Here is a 19,808-nt window from a genome sequence, read left to right on the forward strand (position 1 = left end):
GAAAGATTGTCATGACTGAAATTCTGAAGGACAATCTCTATATGCCAAGTGCGTGAGTATGCGCGTGTGTGTGTGTGTGTGCGTGTGCGTGTGCGGGAGAGAGAGAGAGAGAGAGAGAGAGAGAGAGAGGGAGGAGGAGGAGGACGTGCATGGGTCAGCTCTTCTCAAATGCCCTCTTCATTACCAGCTATTAGCCAAAGACAGAGGGAGGAAGAGAGGAAAGGGAGCGAGAGAGAGTCCAACTCTAAAACAGCCATAGTGCAGGAGGATGGGTTAGTCCATAAAGACACATTACACATTTTCCTGTCTCAGCCAGAACTTAGAGGCCATTAAAGCAGCCACTTCCAACAATTAACATCACTCTAAACCACTCTATAGTATTCTCGAAGAAGTAGTCCTCGTGCAGTATGTACTGTACAGTAGCCACATACACTCCACACTTTCATGAAGAAATAACATGAGAAGGATTCCGTCATTGCACATCACAATGATTGAGAATTACAGGCCTATATTGCATTTCAAGCACCTTTCGAGAAGCTCAAGGGCACTGTACAACAACAAAAAAAAGAGGAGAAAAAAAGCAAGGCACTTGAAGTTGGTCGCCAATACCAATAACGCACAGTAGCTACGGAGTGATTAACAAGTTCTACTATACAGTAGGCTATCTCCTTATGCCGAGCATTAGCCCGCCATAAATAGTTAAGGCCCACACAAGCATGGCTGATTTATGGTGTTTGCACCTGATCAGGAGGAGGATGAGAGGAGAATGGATTGCCTCCCAAGCCTTTTACACACAGCCATAAATTAGAGCAAAATTTGTCAAAAGGGAAAGAAAGGAAAGACACAGTAAGACGGTATCACAACATCATACCCAATACACTGTCAGGATACAGCTGTTGTTGGGGGCAGGGTATCACAACATCATACACAATACACTGTCAGGATACAGCTGTTGTTGGGGGTAGGGTATCACAACATCATACACAATACACTGTCAGGATACAGCTGTTGTTGTGGGTAGGGTATCACAACATCATACCCAATACACTGTCAGGATACAGCTGTTGTTGTGGGTAGGGTATCACAACATCATACCCAATACACTGTCAGGATACAGCTGTTGTTGTGGGTAGGGTATCACAACATCATACCCAATACACTGTCAGGATACAGCTGTTGTTGTGGGTAGGGTATCACAACATCATACCCAATACACTGTCAGGATACAGCTGTTGTTGGGGGTAGGGGGGGGGGGCATATGTTCCTGACAATGTTCAGGCTATAGACATTCATGAGAGGAGAGAGGAAATGAGTAGCTACTTGACTCGCTAGTGCGGTGCCCTATGTACATAGTAGTGTACACTTGAATTGAAGTAGGCCTAGAATACATGTGAAACGGAAAGGTTCTCTTTTAACCATACCATCATTTACTGGTATATATTTACAGGCAACAAAAAAAAGGCCCAGAGGTCGACAAGAAGAGAACATCAATATGAAAAGCATTCAGAAATAACAAGTAGGACCAAAACAAGGCAAGTCAGCCTTTTGAAAAGAGGATAACAATTCATTATGGTAGATATCAATTCATTTGATTGATGTTCGGGACTTTGAGAAAGGCCCGTTGGTCTAATAGCTTAGTGTCTCGACTAAAAGGCACCAAGACCTATAGAAAATAAATACATAGAAAAAAGGACCTTTGATCACTCTCTCTCCAGCGAGTCGTCATTTCAACCATTTTACTGACGGGAATGAAGGTTTGACCTGCATATCAATTTGCTAACATACTTTATGCTAATCCTGAGTGTGCTGTAGAGGGTGAAGAGAAAAAGATGATGTCCTCATGTCAGTGAATGCAGTGCACAGAGTGCAAGGATACATATATAGCGATCTAACCAACAAGATCTCATTGTTTCCATTTCGAAAATTCGATGTGTTATGGGTGAATGTCTATATTTGATGCATTCATCCCACTTGCTTCCAGGGTTGAAACAGAAACGACTCAACGGGTTGAGTTTCGGTATTAATTCCCGAGTGATTAAGGTTGGTGCAATGGTTTTCGGGGGGAAAGGCTTAAAACAAGATCATGAAGAAAAAAAATGACACGCTATTACCATCAGGTATCATCAATATTATTGTGGCTTGCTAGGGCACTGCGAACCGCGAGTATGCTCCGATCGCTGGGCAGTCATTTTCGGTGAGCACAGAGGAAGGCATACACCGACGTCCTCGGGACCTTTTTCTCAAACGTCCAAAATCACAGTGTTGTTTCTAGTGTTCCCCTTTCCCTTTCCTTTGCCAAAACTCCCTCCACACACACACTTGTGCGATACCAGAGAATTACAACCCCGCACATCTATGTCATTCCAGTGAAGGCAATTAAAGCAGAGTCGGTCCAGGTAAATATTAAACAGGCTGTCTGGTGTTGATCATTGCTTTGAATACCAAAAGATGCAAACAAAGGTGGCCATTAATGCACTATATCGAGAGGGTTAAAATGCCAAGGCTTAGCAGGAACTAGTGGAGACGAGGGCCACTCAGAGTAGGACACGAGGGACATGAAAAATTCATAGCAGGTGACGATCCGCATTAGATTGGGTTGGCATTTAATATAGTCACACATACAGTGGGGCAAAAAAAAGTATTTAGTCAGCCACCAATTGTGCAAGTTCTCGCACTTAAAAAGATGAGAGAGGCCTGTAATTGTCATCATAGGTACACTTCAACTATGACAGACAAATCACATTGTCGGATTTTTAATGAATTTATTTGCAAATTATGGTGGAAAATAAGTATTTGGTCACCTACAAACAAGCAAGATTTCTGGCTCTCACAGACCTGTAACTTCTTCTTTAAGAGGCTCCTCTGTCCTCCACTCTTTACCTGTATTAATGGCACCGGTTTGAACTTGTTATCAGTATAAAAGACACCTGTCCACAACCTCAAACAGTCACACTCCAAACTCCACTATGGCCAAGACCAAAGAGCTGTCAAAGGACACCAGAAACAAAATTGTAGACTTGCACCAAGCTGGGAAGACTGAATTTGCAATAGTAAAGCAGCTTGGTTTGAAGACCTAGTGAATGACCTGCAGAGAGCTGGGACCAAAGTAACAAAGCCTACCATCAGCAAGGGCATTGAAGATGAAACGTGGCTGGGTCTTTCAGCATTACAATGATCCCAAACACACTGCCCGGGCAACGAAGGAGTGGCTTCGTAAGAAGCATTTCAAGGTCCTGGAGTGGCCTAGCCAGTCTCCAGATCTCAACCCTATAGAAAATCTTTGGAGGGAGTTGAAAGTTTGTGTTGCCCAGCAACAGCCCCAAAACATCACTGCTCTAGAGGAGATCTGCATGGAGGAATGGGCCAAAATACCAGCAACAGTGTGTGAAAACCTCGTGAAGACAGAAAACGTTTGACCTCTGTCATTGCTATTTGTTATTGACCAAATACTTATTTTCCACCATAATTTGCAAATAAATCAATTGAAAATCCTACAATGTGATTTTCAGGATTTTTTTTCTCATTTTGTCCGTCATAGTTGAAGTGTACCTAGGATGAAAATTACAGGCTTCTCTCATCTTTTTGAGTGGGAGAACTTACACAATTGGTGGCTGACTAAATACCTTTTTGCCCCACTGTAATTGCACTTCTAGTCTAACTCTGAAACTCCGATAGTAAACACACAGCAGGAAGCACATTTGAGAGAGTTTCTCAAACCGGCGGCTAGGATACGTCTATCATATGTCATACATTGTTTTTCCATCAAATGGGTATCATGACTCACTTAAAAATCCATCCTGTGTGCTGAAGTAAAATGTATTATAGGTAAGAACTACTAACCTTCGCTTTGGTTTAATTAAATTAGACTATGGGTAACAAATCTCCAATTACGAGACCATAAGGATTTCAACGTCAGCTTCATTTCAAAACAAATAATGGTACTGGTTAATTTATGCAGATTGGCCTATATATTTTCCAGAGCTGACTTCCTAGGAAAGTCTCTAAACAATACCTGACCTCAGACCCTATCTGTCTTCATTTCCCTCTTTAAAAAGAAACTCCAGAATGCTTTAGAAATCGAGTGGAAGAGATGACAAGCAGAGAGGCGAGCCAGGAGAGAATTCAAGAGGGAAAATGCAAATAGATGAAGGGAAAGAGAGAGACTTAGAGAGAAGAAAGGGAGAGAGCAGAGGAATCAGTGGGGAATGGAATGGAGTTGAGCAGCAGAGGAGAAAACGAGAGAGAATGAGAGACAGAGAGACAGAGAGAGAGAGAGAGAGAACGTGAGAGAGAGAGGAAAATGAGAAACAGAGGAGAGAATTTACTTGAAATGACATGAAACAGGCTCAGCAATCGAGGCTCTCGAGTGGATAATGAGGCCTTTCTTCTCCTGTCAATTAAAAAAGGCACTCGCTGACTTCACAGAGGTACACAGAGGTTGGGGGGTTAGTGGAGGGGGTGAACTCCCTGCTCTCACTCTCTCTCCCTCCCTCCAGTGGCACTGCTGAGTCACCAAGAGGTTGCAGCTGGACCGAGACATGAGGTGTTCTCCTTCTCTCATCGCTCCCTCTTAAAACATTTAAACATACTGAAAAAGCAGCCACGCCAAGTTCTCCAGGACTGTCCAGTAATAAGCAAGCTAGCAAAAAGTCAAACCATACCCCATATCTCCCCAGCCCATCTCTGTGAATACGATGAACAGGGCAGTGTTGAGAAATCGACAGTCCGATTTGGTTTGTCAAGGCTATAGTCTGTTACATACCAAAGCAATGGCGATAGAGGGGGAATTGGCAGTGTTTGTGAGTTTTTTCTTCTTCTCTTTTTTTAAGCCCTGTGAAACTCCCCCCTGGTTAACTCATCTACCTCACTGCCACAGTAACACGCACCTCCAAGGACATGAATTAAACAGAGAGGCAGCAGCGACTTCCTGCTGGAAAGCCGCCCGACAGCACTTAGCTGGGGGTCATAAACAACCGGCGCTTTGTCACTTCCTCCCTTGCCCCAACAAAGCAACAGCAGAAATAAATAACCTTTAAGTAGACTTCATCCTTCCACCGAGCATCCTTCCTACCTTCTGTCTCTATCCTACCTCTGATTGGAGGTGGGTAACCAACAAGCAACTGACCGAAAACAAGCAACCTGGCAGCTAGAATAACTACGAAAAACTTGAACATGGAGGCAGGAAGCCTGGCAAATCATAAAGCTTGAACACAGAGGCAAGAGGCAGAGGTAAGACGCTGGATATGGAGAGAGAGAGGTTTGATGAGCGCAGGTTATGTGTGGGAAAGAGGGCCCGAACCTCTCTAGGAGTTATCATTGGGTTCAAATATGCTAAGCTCCCTGCGTCTGAAAACATGTTGGGACCTCTGGCTGCTCTCCGGCTTTCAATCATCTCTCCGCCTGTTCCTCCTCTGCAAACCGCACCTGGGAATCCTCCCTCCCTTTCTCCCCTTCTTTCTCCAGGATTATGAAAGTAAAAAACAACCAGGCACATTCCCAACATTCCATAGATTACACAGACTCATCCATCCGCAGCAGAGGACAAGCACATTGCACATGCATAGCTTCTTGCTCTTGTATCTGAGGCCCAGTAGCCCACCCATAGATAAGAGCCAGACATTTTTGAACCATGCACTAAGCACCGTTAGCTAACCTAATGAGCCTTGGCACCCATCTCCTCCTCATGAAACTCTATCTTCACTTTGGAAATTAGTAAACAAGCGAAAGGCAGCCTCTTCTCCCCTTCGTTTAACTCAACATGCCTATCAAATCAAATCAAACCAAATCAGAGGAGAAGCCAAGCTAACACTAGCAGTCAGGGCGGCTATTGAACTCGCTGGCTGTAGAAAACACAGGTTTGTTAATCAAGCGCAGGCAAAACAATTACGAGAATCCTTTAATCAATGGGACTGGACAAACAATAAATCCTGCGTGGCTTCAGCAAAGTGAGGCAAGGGGGACATTTTTCAACTCTTAATTAAACGCAATACTCTTGATAGACTATCATGTGCTAATAACTACACCGCAGTGCCATTTAGCCCCTCAGATTGGGTTTGTGAGACGCTACAAGGCTGAGCGGAGACAGAGGCCTGAATTCACAAACATAATGGCTCGCAAAAAAAGAGAACGACAAAAACTAACATGCCTACTGAAGCAACATTTAGGCGCGTCGCCTAAGCCTATCCTTTGTGCTGGTGTTTGTAGCTTGTTAGGCTAGTCAAATAGGCTAGTCTGTTCATTCTCTTAGATGCAACCCAGAGCGTTGAAATTCCAATTCCAATTCCAACTCCTCCCCAGTTGGATCCAGAATCTGGATTCACTCGCATGCATGGATCGAAGCCTAATAGGACACTTGGAATCACATCTCCGGGAGGGTGAGTCTAAGAAATGGCTTGGGAATCAGGTAGACAAATCCATTTGGATTCACGAGGCTTTGTTTGAGCCGGTAATAGGAGAATATATAGACTGAGAGAACAGAGGGGAGGGAGTGAATGGCACGAGCATTGAATAATATAATGTATAATGTGTATGCTGTTGTAGGTAGCTCTTCACCAGCGATGGAAAGGCGAGAAGGGGAGGCAAAGATAATTATACAGCAAGGTAGGCTGGACATGTTTCAACCAGGTACAATGGCAGACATATATCCACATTGATCAATAATTGTTGATGCCTCTTACAAAGGCCCAGTCCCCCTTTCTCTCTCTCTCTCTCTCTCTCTCTCTCTCTCTCTCTCTCTCTCTCTCTCTCTCTCTCTCTCTCTCTCTCTCTCTCTCTTTTTTTTTTATCTATCCCTTTCTCTGTCCCTCACTCCCAGTTCCCCGGGCCCATTGTTGCATGCAAACGGAAGCTTGCACAGCACTCTCGGCTAAATAATTGACGAGGCCCACATGGTCACGCACACAGCGGAGTAAGTGGTTTATTCTTGGGGAGATCAATGTGGGGGCTATGAGGATTTTATTGTACCTGCAGGTGAAATGTACAGGGTCACAGATCCCCCCCACCCCCAGTCTTAATTCTGCTGCCATAGCCTTGGTCCTCCCTTGAACTCTGTTGCCCCACAAAACATACACAACACACACAGACCATTGTAGTATCACTTGAATAAAATATAAAGGCATTGAAGACAAAAATATAAATAATTCATAGATAATACACCGATAAATAAATGATGTTGACGAACTAAGAGAGTAAACAACTATCGATGGCGTCTTCCTGCCGTTGTCTCAAAGAGCTATCATCATGGGTAACCCCTCGCTGGGAACAGACGTTGTCTGCAGCAACCAGCGACTGGGTTGTCACGGCAAAGAAGCATCGGGGAGCAGGTGAAATGTCGAGGTGACCTTCAAGAGGTAAAGACCGGAGGGGCCATGTGGCGCTAGCCTCGTTAACAGCATAACCCAGACAGAGACTTCTTCCTCAATGCCTCGGCCAATGATAGAGCTCTCAATTGTCTATGCTCCTGAATAAAGGTGTCCTGCCAGGGAGAGTTTGTTGTCCAATCTGTATGGAGCTGATTGGAGACGGGGGAACCTGCCCGTGCAGGGAGGATGAGATATCAATCACAGCATGGTTTCTCATCCGCCACCATTCATAGTCTATCTTGACATTCACTTCGTGACTGTTGCTTCATGTTGATCTAATTAAATGTCTTGTGTAATACGTTGTGTTGTACGTTCTGTGTATATGTCAGGGGAGAACAACTGCCCCCTCTCATTGACAGGCTGACAACGGTACTGCAGGCATTGTTAGCAGAAAACTGGATCCCTCATTATAGTGTATGGGAAAATGGCAATCTTTGTGGTCAATCTTCGTGTACATTTTTTGTAAATAAAAAATCGAAGACATTCATGGTACAAAAAATTGCTTCTATTACACCAGATATATGCCGTTGAACTGTTTATTTTAAAATTGCACACAGAAGAGGTTTACTTGCTAATGGCAGCCTGCCGTACACCGGTCGACCTTCAACTTGACCCAGCAAACCGGGAACATTGCCCAAATATCTACTAAGATTCCCATGAACTTCTTGTTAGGATTTTTTAATAACATCCCAAAATCATTAAAAGAATGATTATACATTTATTTATTTGAAAAAATATGAAATATCCTTGGAATGCTCTCATAACACACACTAAAATGTTGTACACAACATCTGTAACAGTCACAACATTCCCAATAAGTTCTCATTAAGGTTTCCAGGTAATGTTATAATACAATGTACCAGTAATGTTTTCCCAACAAACTCAAATTGGTTCTGTGAATGTTCCCAGAACATTTGTTAGGTCGCGGTAAATGTTCTCATAACACAATAACTGTCCAGTCATGCTGATGATTCTACATTGTTTGTATAAAGCATTCAATTAACGTTGCAAGAACATTCCAGAACACATCTAGGCTGTTCTTTTAAAGGTTCCCAGAATGTTTCATTAGTTTGTGGGAACAGTCTGGTGGGAACATTGTGGGGACATCACAAAGTATATGGCCCCACTACAAGGTGATATAGACACACAGTATTTTATTAATAGGACATTTGAACAGTGTTTAATCTAACAAACACAACCACATTTTCTACACGTTAACAATCTTCACATGTGGGTTCTGAACATACAATGGTTGGTTTCCAAGCCAGATCTTTCATCCTCTGGCAGTATGGTCAATCAGGAATTACATGCTTCCTTTTTAGCCTTAGACATAACTAACACAGGGAAATACTGGTTATTCCCCATCGTTTCACGAATCCTCTTTATATTCTGCGTACTTCTGGGACCACATTTAGAAGGTATTCAAGACTATGAGTGCCGAACTAGGATCACTTTCTCTTTTCAGATCTTGAAATATATGACAGGGGAGACCATGTCAAGCTTCACAAAGTGGGAATTATATTGGGTGCGTTTCAAAAAAGAGAGTTCAACAGTCATTTTTACACTATTATTTATTGTTTAGAGTTAATAAATTCTGCATTTCTGACTGGATGTATAAATCTGTATGAAACAAAGAGTTATCTGTCAGTGGAGTGTATCTGAGCCTCAATTTCACAATTTGTATTTTTCTTCAAAAGAAACATGGTAAAAGAAGCCTGCAATCTTCAGATCTGTAACTAGATCATCAGCCCTCTGTGCCACCAGTGGATAGCTATGGCCTTGCAAGCGTTTTTCGGTCTAATATGGTCGGTCGGGACACAGAACCATTTCAGAGTTATAAGAACATTCCCATCCTCTTCATACAGTGCATTCGGAAAGTATTCAGACCCCTTGACGTTATGTTGCAGCCTGATTCTAAAATGGAATACATACACATGTTTTCCTCATCAATCTACAGACAATACCCCATAATGACAAAGTGAAAACAGGTTTTCAGAAATGTTTGCAAATGTATTCAAAATAAAAAACTTAAATATCACATTTAGATAAGTATTCAGACCCTTTGCTAAGACACTCAAAATTGAGCTCAGGTGCATCCTGTCTCCATTGATCATCCTTGAGATGTTTCTACAACTTGATTTGGACATGATTTGGAAAGGCACACACCTGTCTATATAAGGTCCTACAGTTGACAGTGCATGTCAGAGAAAAACCCAAGCCATAAGGTCGAAGAAATTGTCTGTAGAGCTCCGAGATAGGATTATGTCGAGGCACAGATCTGGGGAAGGCTACCAAAAAAATTCTGCTGCATTGAAGGTCCCCAAGAACACAGTAACCTCTATTATTCTTAAATGGAAGAAGTTTGTAACCACCAAGACTCTTCCTAGAGTTGGCCGCATGGCTAAACTGAGCAATCGTGGGAGAAGGGCCTTCGTCAAGGAGGTGACCTAGAACCCGATGGTCACTTTGACAGGGATCCAAATCAAATTGTATTGGTCACATACACATATTTAGTAAACGTTAATGCGGGTGTAGCAAAACGCTCCCTCTGTGGAGATTGGACAACCTTCCAGAAGCACAAACATCTCTGCAGTACTCCACCAATCAGGCCTTTATAGTAGAGTGGCCAGACGGAAGCCACTCCTCAGTAAAAGGCAGATGACAGCCCGCTTGGAGTTTGACAAAAGACACCGAAAGTACTCTCAGACCATGAGAAACAAGATTCTCTGGTCTGATGAAACCAAGATTGAACTCTTTGGCCTGAATGCCAAGCGTCATGTCTGGAGGAAACCTGGCACCATCCCTATGGTGAAGTACGGTGGTTGCAGCATCATACTGTAGGGATGTTTTTCAGTGGCAGGGACTGGGAGACTAGTCAGGATCAAGGGAAAGATGAATGGGAGCAAAGTACAGAGAGATCCTTGACAAAAACCTGCTCCAGAGAGCTCAGGACCTCAGACAGGAGCAAAGGTTTATTTCGATTTTTTTCACTTTATTTAACCAGGTTGGCCAGCTGAGAACAATTCTCATTTACAACTGCGACCTGGCCAAAGCAGTGGGACAAAAACAACACAGAGTTACAGATAAACAAATGTACAATCAATAACACATATTAAAAGAAAAATAGAAAAATCTATGTACATTGTGTGCATATGTAGAAGAGTAGGGCGGTAGGCAATAAATACGCCCTCGAGGCAAAAATAATTACAATTGACCATTAGTCCCGGAGTGATAGATGTGCAGATGATGATGTACCAGTAGAGATACTGGGGTGCAAAAGAGCAAGAGGGTAAGTAATACTATGGGGATGAGATAGCCAGGTGTGCTATTTACAGATTGGCTGCTGGAGTGCGTGCTACGAGTGGGTGTTGCTATGGTGACCAGTGAGCTGAAATTAGGCAGGGCTTTACCTAGCAAAGACTTATAGATGGGGCCTCCTGGGTGGCGCAGTGGTCTAAGGCACTGCATCACAGTGCTAGCTGTGCCACCAGAGATTCTGGGTCCAAGCCCAGGCCCTGTCGCAGCCGGCCGCGACCGGGAGGCCCTTGGGGTGGCGCACAATCGGCCCAGCGTCGTCCGGGTTGGAGAGGGCTTGGCCGGCAGGGATATCCTTGTCTTATCGCGCACTAGCGATTCCTGTGTCGGGCCGGGCGCAGTGCACACTGACCAGGGCGCCAGGTGTACGGTGTTTCGTCCGACACATTGGTGCGGCTGGCTACCGGGTTGGATGTGCATTGTGTCAAGAAGCATTGGTTGGTTGGGTTGTGTTTCGGAGGACACATGGCTCTCAACCTTTGCCTCTCCCGAGGCCGTACGGGAGTTTCAGCGTTGAGACAAGACTGTAACTACTACCAAATGGATACCACGAAATTGGGGAGAAAAAAAGGGTAAAGAAAGAAAAAAAGACTTGTAGATGACCTGGAGCCAGTGTGTTTGGTGACAGATATGTAGTGATGGCCAGCCAACAAGAGCATACCGGTCGCAGTGGTGGGTAGTATATGGGGCTTTGGTGATAAAACGGATGACACTACATCCAGTTTGCTGAGTAGAGTGTTGGGGGCTATTTTGTAAATGACATCGCCGAAGTCAAGGATCGGTAGGAATGTCAGGGTTTGTTTGGCTGCATGAGTGAAATAGGAAGCCGATTCTAGATTTAATTTTGGATTGTAAAAGCTTAATGTGAGTCTGGAAGGAGAGTTTACAGTCTGAACTCAAGATCATCAATGGAATATTATGTTAAATGTGAGTCTGGAAGGAGAGTTTACAGTCTAAACTCATGATCATCAATGGAATATTATGTTAAACCTAAAACATTTGTAGTTGTCCACATATTCTAGGTCAGAACCGTCCAGAGTAGTGAGTCGGGTTAGTCGGGCGGAGGGTGCGGGCAGCAATCGGTTGAAGAACATGCCCTTACTTTTACTAGCATTTAAAAGCAATTGGAGGCTACGGAAGGAGTGTTGTATGGCGTTGAAGCTTGTTTGGAGGTTTGTTAGCACGGTGTCCAAACAAGGGCCCGATGTATACAGAATGGTGTCGTCTGCGTAGAGATGCATCAGAGAATCACCAGCAGCAAGAGCGAGATCACTGATATATACAGAGAAAAGAGTCGGCCCGAGAATAGACTGAACTCTATCTGGGAAGTAGTTGGTGAACCAAGCGGCGCAGTCATTTAAGAAGCCAAGACTATTGAGTCTGCCGATAAGAATGTGGTTGTTGACAAAGTCAAAAGACTTGGCCAGGTGGATGAAGAGGGTTGCACAGTACTTATGACATTGTTTAGGACCTTGAGTGTGGCTGAGGTGCACCCATGACCAGCTCGGAAACCAGATTGCATAGATGAGAAGGTACGGTGGGATTCAAAATGGTCGGTGATCTGTTTATTAAAATGACTTTCGAAGAGTTTAGAAAGGCAGGGCAGGATGGATATTGGTCTATAACAGTTTGTGTCTAGAGTGTCTCCTCCTTTGAAGAGGGGGATGACCGCGGTAGCTTTCCAATCTTTGGGGATCTCGGGCGATACGAAAGAGAAGTTGAATAGGCTAGTATTAAGGGTTGCAACAATTTCTGTGGATATATTTTAGAAAGAGAGGGACCAGATTGTCTAGCCCAGCTGATTTGTAGGGATCTAGATTTTGCAGGTTCACCTTCCAACAGGACTACGACCCTAAGCACACAGCCAAGACAATGCAGGAGTGGCTTGGGGACAAGTCCCTGAATGTCCTTGAGTGGCCCAACCAGAGCGCTGACAAATTATTTTTTATAATTTCATATTCAAACATTTAAATTGCACAACAATTCCATGTGACCCTGATAACTATAATGTGTAGACTTTCCACTGTACCGTTTATGTCATCCTATCATTGATGAGAATGTCTCAGATGACAACCGAACTGACATCATATTCATTAAGTACCAACGCATATGTTCAGCTGGTTGGATTACCAAACTATGGTTCATTTTCCCCCACCTTCGTGATGTTCCCAGAATCTCTGTTTAACAAAGGCCTTCAAGAGTCCCTCTGTAGAGTCAAGAGAGAGGGAAGGGAGAAATGTATTTATGGGGGGGGGTCATAAACCTTACCCACAGGCCAACTTCATGACACAGTCATCTGTACCTGATGTTGCAAACTGTCAGTGCTTCAAAGATGAAACGTCCAAGAGAAAGTGCCTAAAGGGCAATTACGATTTCTACTCTCATTTGAATGTCTCTAAGCACGCCATCTATCATGTTGGCTCAAACAGGTTTGTTGAGTACACACCAACACAGAAGGATAAAACATAATAAAAATAGAAATCCATTCCCTTGTTTTCAGCTTGTCCATCATACTCTTCGACTTCAAAATCACACATTACTAATGCTTGTGTGTAAAAGGGCTATTTCCAAGTAAAAGCAGTGGAGTACCAGAATTCAAGGCACACGTGATGCGGTCTCAACACCACTGAAATGATGCCATGATTACTTCTATTATGTGTTTCCAAACATATATTTACCGGTGTGTCTTATATGCCCTGTAATTGGATTTCCCTCTATTAGCTTAATTCCGTAATATATAATAACTGTATCTCTGTGTAGTTATTACAATAATGTGTTGATTTTTCTTTTGAACCTTTATTTAACTAGGCAGTTAAGAACAAATTATTATTTACAATGACTGCCTTGTGAGGCAAACACTCCCCTAACGATGCTGAGCCAATAGTGCGCTCCCGGACAATTGTGACACAGCCTGGGATCGAACCCGTGTCTGTAGTGACGCCTCTAGCATGGCGACGCAGTGCCGTAGACCGCTGCGCCACTCAGGAGGCCTAAGTGTTACTGAGATGGCAACACGGTGAGAAATTACTTGAATTGAGCAGACGTTTCTCTAAACATACGTAATGATACTTAATAAAAAAATACATTTGAGTAGATTTGAAGTCAACAGTAGGCTGTATATTAATGAGTAACATACAGTAGGAGAGAAAAAGTATAGTGCACAACACCTATAACTTAGGCTATATCTATCTATTCCTGGATGGATATCTGGAGGCGACACACCATAACCTCCAATAGAGGCTGAGCCTGTAGCTCAGAAAATACAAAGGAAATCAGCACTTGATGCTTTCTTCAGCATTCACAGCAGCATCTCTTGCTACCTCTCTCCCCCCTCTTTTCCTCCCTCCATCCCTTCCCTCTCTCCTTATTAGTTGATCAGAAACCAAGCCAGACTTTACCATGAGTGCCACCTCCTTTCTTGCATCCCCCAAGAACATGTACAGCGCATCGATCGTTCCCCTTTAAACCGAGAAGCATCCAGCTGTGTGCTGACGTCACGTGGTCTACCAACCGCCAAGCATATGCGTGTGAGTCTCAGATGGTATTTTTGCGTCACAAACGGCATGTGCGAGCGCAACCTGTCGACCTTTATTGGTCTTGTGTATCGCCTGAGTCAGTTGCTTTGTTCCAGGGAGTCAGTGTGCAACTCACATACCAATTGGCGCACTAGTTATGGTCCGTGGCGGTATGTTATCCACCGTTGCTTATGTAGCTAGCTAGTACACTCTAACTAGTACACACTAGCTAGCAAGTACATTCTAGCTAGTACACACTAGCTAACTAGTACACAATAGTGTGTACCAAGCTTCTAATTGTAAATGTAATTTCACCACCTGTGCTGTTGGTGGCGGTAACGCACCAGCCTCTCTGGCACCATTCGGCATCCTGTCTCATCTCCTGTGTCTCACAGCGTCTGTGGAGTGCGGAGAAAGTATCTGCTGGAGCAAGACCCTATTGCTTTAACTAGGGACACAACGTTGAGACAACGGATCACTCCGCGTAGTCCCCTTCCATTTGGTTGCCACTGGAGACACCCTCAAGGTGTTTCTCCCAGAAACCTCAGAGACGTGGAGAGGAGAGTGAGCTTGATCTCTCTCCCCAGATCCGAGAAGACGTCCCTGGCTTTCCACATGCAGTGCACCCCTGTCCTCATCCTTGCTTTTTCCTGAAATCCCCACTTGTTCAGGAAGTGCATACCCATCAAACCCATTAAATTGTCACGAGTAAAATGAGGCCAGAATGTTCATGGATGGAAACTTAGTGGTGAATCATTATTTTCTTCACTCGCTCTAGTTCCAGAGGCAATGAATATCATAAAAGGTCTAGCAAGTCTTCAGTGATGATGGTGGACCACTAGATCTATTCAGCTAAAAGCGAGGGATTTTTGTCACCTTCCCTGAGTATTCATGGGATGGATTTGCATATACAGTTGAGGACCATATGCTTCCTGATAAGAACTACTGTATGAACCACCATTTGGCAGCGGCAGAGAACTAACGTCACCAGTCGTGGGTTTCTCTCACATTCTCTGACTTCTGATTTCGTTTAAATGACGAATTCACGGCGAGTTGCGAGGGGGCTCGGAGTATAGAGTCTGTGGATGTAGGAGGGATATTTATACTTTTACATTTTCCTACTCAGAAATTCGAATTCCGCTGGCAGCGTGAAAACATGACCTCAAATGTTTATCTTGACGTGACAACTAACAAGCTCTCGCCGGATAATTAGATGGCCGCCGCCGAGTGTATGTGTGTGCGACAAAGCTCTCGATAACATTTGACATTATTATATATTTCTTGCTATGCGCCATGCCTTTATGGTCCTTTAAAAGCCTCGCCAGCCGCATCCATTTCCATTTGGACTGCATTAACGAACGCGGCGGCCACGCTCATGTACTGTATGGTGGTGAAGTAATGAGACTGCAGAATGTGACTCATCTCAGTAACTGTGGATTGGAACCGGTGTACGTTTGTGAGCACATGCATGTCGATGCACGTTAATGTGTGTGTGTGTGTGTGTGTATAAACCGACCAGCAGCAGTATACCTCCCATCTGGCAACAGCCCTCTTACGCCAGTGAACATGATTGAAGTGAAGGTCTGGCATTGTAAATTAAAGTTGCTCAACCACCCTGAACCCTCCCCCAGTTGCATACATACAGGTCTGCTTGATTGATTGATGAGACGTGCTACATTTTAGTCATTCAGCAAATGCTCTTAGCCAGAGCAATTAAGGTTAAGTGCCTTGCTCAAGGGCACAACAACTGATTTTTCACCTAGTCGGCGCAGAGATTTGAACCAGTGACATTGCGGTTGCTGGCCCAAAGCTCATAACCGCTAGGCTACCTTCCGCCCTAAAGCCTGCATGCCTAAAGCTTCTTAACATCCTACAGCCTCTTCGGTCTGACCATAGGCCCCTAACCAAACATGGTACAACAGTAGATTGCTGATCGGCTCTGGGCGTGTTACAGCACACATCCGGCAACACAGGTATTTGACTGTGTGTGAACAAACACATTTTACGAGTGGATGCTTCATAAACCACGTACAGGCCATTAACTCCGGGGAAGTCCCCCTTAATATGGATGTCAAGTGACAGGCCTGACTAAAGACATTGTGGAGGAGACTCTGAATCTGTTTAGTCCTCACCTGGTAAGATAACGTCTCTATAGAAGAGATGAAACACTGAATCATTTCTCAAATCTTTGAGCTAAAATGTAACGAATAGACATTCACCTCTCAGAAATGTCTGGTGGCACTGGTGGAGGGAGGGGGATATAATATCTATTGGGGCCAACATTAGAGCTGGAAGGAGAAACAGAGGATGTCATGGATTATTTCCATGTAGTTCCATGTAATATTACATAATAAAGAATGGGGTGTGGTCTAGACCTATATTAGAAATGGCATTATTTATGGTGTGATGGTTTTCAGTATTTGACTGGCATTTACACGGCATCATTTAGAACAAAACGTTTGGCTAATGTTATATTACAACCGGATGTCTTAACTGTTCTTCGAAGAAGAGGAGGAAGGCGAAAAGGAGAGGAATGGAGGAAGGAGAGGGCGGGAGGAGAGAGGTAAGAGGAAAGGGATGGAGGGAGGATTCTGAAACAAGATATGCTGAAAAGTATATAGACTTTTCCAATGGGCAAGCCCCCAATTATACCCACACATGTTCGAATTAAACATTTTTGTTCAGATAATATTAAACAGTTCCAAACCAATCCAGGTTCAAATGTTTGAGTAGCCCCCATTCAGACTACTGAGACTCAGACTGGGTTATTTTCAGTTTGAGCGTGAGCAAGGGGCGTGGTCGTGCTTTCTGTGGAAATCTTAGGTGAGATGCCACCTGCACGTCTCGGATGCTTACCGGCATCCAGGAGAGAGGAGTCAGTCCACATTTCTCACGTGATGATGCGTAATGGAGAACTGTAATACACAGCAACATCATATACATTTGATTACATTACATTGGAAACCCGTAAGCCATTTCCTAGGCATCATAAAAAAGCTATAACTACGTTACCGGGGTAGGACAGCGGAAAACCCCCCCGAATAAACCCATTTTCTTTTAACAGCCTTGGCCCTGGCAATATACGGTTCCTCGCGAGCTTTTATGATGTGCCTCGCTAAAGCTTATAACACACACCCATTCCGATCAAGCCAGGAGATTTCGTCTACAAGGCAGGATGCGCAAATTCATAAAATAATAGGATTAGCCTATAATGATGTATTAATCACAATCAAATTACATTGGATCAGTTTGAAAAAAGGTTACATTTTAGGTCGTGTTTCCCTCTTCCGCCTTTTCAATGAAAGTGTTTCATTGGGGGAAACTGAGTGATTGTATAGGCTATAACAATTGAACATTTTATTATCCTATTTGGGAAACAAGGAAATGTGTTTTTCAATAGCACTTTTTGCAAGGTTCTTTATGATATGTGCCTATATTGGTAACCAATCAATGGCACTTAAAATCTCCATCCTTCGGGGACAAGTCCACATACTGGTAATGCGTCTGTGAAGCCGATTGCAGTGTGTGCGTAACTGGTGCCAATAGTAAAACACCATATACTTCAGGATAAATAATGTTTAGGCTAATCTCCATATAGAGAACTAACAAATATAATTCCTAAACGTCATTTCAAAAGGCTAAATAAGTAATTATGTAGAGTATACATAAAAGGCAAAAAAAAATATGCAACCTAAAATAGAGAGTAGTTTAACAGTCCCTCTACAAGTAAAATCTCTCCAGCAGTCAAGGCGGTCGAAATAGGATAATGACATTAAACAAGGGTGTCACCTGCACTCTAAAACTCAGACAATCACCAGACATCACACTGCTCCTGACTCCACCTTTCAATGAATGGGTTTGGGAGCGCACCTAGAAAAAACGCACCACAACTAAAAATCATTGTCAAGAAAAATAACCCCGCTATTGAATGCGCAAACATGGATCAGAGTCAGATTCCCGACGATACAGACCTATGTCAATGCATGTTCAAAATCTGCATTAGGCTACCCCAACAATAGATCAAATTGACGTTACATGTCTGATGCCATTGAATTCTCGAAACGTATCAGGTACCGTGCCATTTATGATCAATACGATTGTATAATGTGATATCAATAGGCTACATGCATATCAGTGAAATCAACTGCAACGCATTCGTATCTCATGGTTGGCATCATTAACCGTGGAGATATGCACCTGCAACAGTGAGCATTCATTAACATGTTAGTCATTTAGCAGACGCTATTATGCAGAGCGACTTACATGAGCAATTAGCGTTAAGTTCCTTGTTCAAGGACACATCGACAGATTTTTCACCTAGTCGGCTCGAGGAATCGAACCACTAGACTACCTGCCGCTTCTACCTGCCGCAGCACCTCCCTCCCCCCTCCTCCCTCCCATTGAAGATGATTCAGAAATGCGTTATTAAGACTAGCCACCTCTGAAGCGTACAGGCTTTATAATGTAACAAATGGTTGTGCGTGAAATGCATGCCCAGTTTCACTCCAGTTAGGATATTGTCAATTCCTCCTGGTGTGGTTTAAGTAAGACAGAGTGAATAAACTTGTAATGACCAAATGCCGTCAAAACGAGGGTCACATAGCCGACGCTGTATTCTTTATAACTGCTCTTTTGGATACGGCTATAACGTTTGCCGCCACCAGTACTGACACTCTGTACAAGAATAGGAGAGGATGGCATCGGGCACATTTTGGCTACGGAGTAGGGCTACAACATCACCTAACCTTTGCTATAGCCTATCAGCGTCAGCTCTACCCCGCCGAGTTCCGCGGCACTGGTACGCTTCTTGCAGTATTCTTCAGAGCTGTTTTTTTGGGTACCACTACCAGCCTTGCATCCCCCTCCTAGGCTACTCAATCAGCATTTACAAGTATGTACACAGACAGGCACTATCGGGCGCAGACTGCCCTTCACGCATTCCACAGTGGAGAACCAGTTGAAATAGCTTAAATATTTTCTCATTTCAAGAAGCACCTTCAAGCATGCGGATTACAACTCCGTTAGAAAAAAGACAACTGTTCCTACCGTTATCAATGATGGAGTTCCTCTCTTTCTTATTGTGCATATACAAAACACACACACATTTTGTTCAAATAAACAAATAAACAATAATCCCGTATGCGAGCGTCCTGCGGCAGATCCAGAGAATCGGTTCAGGTTCTAGCGGTGAGTAAGTGTTTAAAATCCCCCTGATAGCGCAGGTTGCTCGGACGCATGTGGAATCGCAGGACTGTACCCTCAACCGCGCTTGGATAAACCACAGCTCTATGCGTTTGGCTGGAGGGTGATGTCATAGCGCCCCCCTACTTCTCCTCTCTCGCCCCCCTCCCTTTTCACCCACCCCTCTACTCGCAGCTGTCCCCCTCCTTTCTCTTCCCATCCCGTGCGCGCTTTTCACCCCATCCCTTGCTTTTCCTCCACATAACGTGATGAAGTCATGGCGTTGCGCACGCCTTGCTAGCGGTGCAGTCCAGTAGCATCCGCAGCCTCCTTTCCCGGGATTAGATGGAAGAAAAAGTGGCATAAAACAGGCCAATGCGTGAGGGAGGATTTGATGGGTACCTCCCCTCGTGATCATGAAGTTAGCGCGGTTTAA

The 19,808-nt window shown here is 44.0% G+C and overlaps 1 protein-coding gene across 2 annotated transcripts in view; it reads right to left on the reverse strand.

Moving 5' to 3' along the window:
* LOC118386029 (receptor-type tyrosine-protein phosphatase S-like) overlaps nucleotides 1-19,472 on the reverse strand; it is a 286,681-nt gene extending 267,209 nt beyond the window's left edge. For both annotated transcript variants that reach the window (XM_052526699.1, XM_052526698.1), the window contains exon 1: nucleotides 19,238-19,472. The gene's annotated coding sequence lies outside the window, so the exon portion shown is untranslated. The remainder of the gene's footprint in view (nucleotides 1-19,237) is intronic.
* Between the last annotated feature and the right edge of the window lie 336 nt (nucleotides 19,473-19,808).

The sequence above is a fragment of the Oncorhynchus keta genome, chromosome 1 (assembly GCF_023373465.1).
Source record: "Oncorhynchus keta strain PuntledgeMale-10-30-2019 chromosome 1, Oket_V2, whole genome shotgun sequence".
NCBI lineage: Eukaryota > Metazoa > Chordata > Actinopteri > Salmoniformes > Salmonidae > Oncorhynchus > Oncorhynchus keta.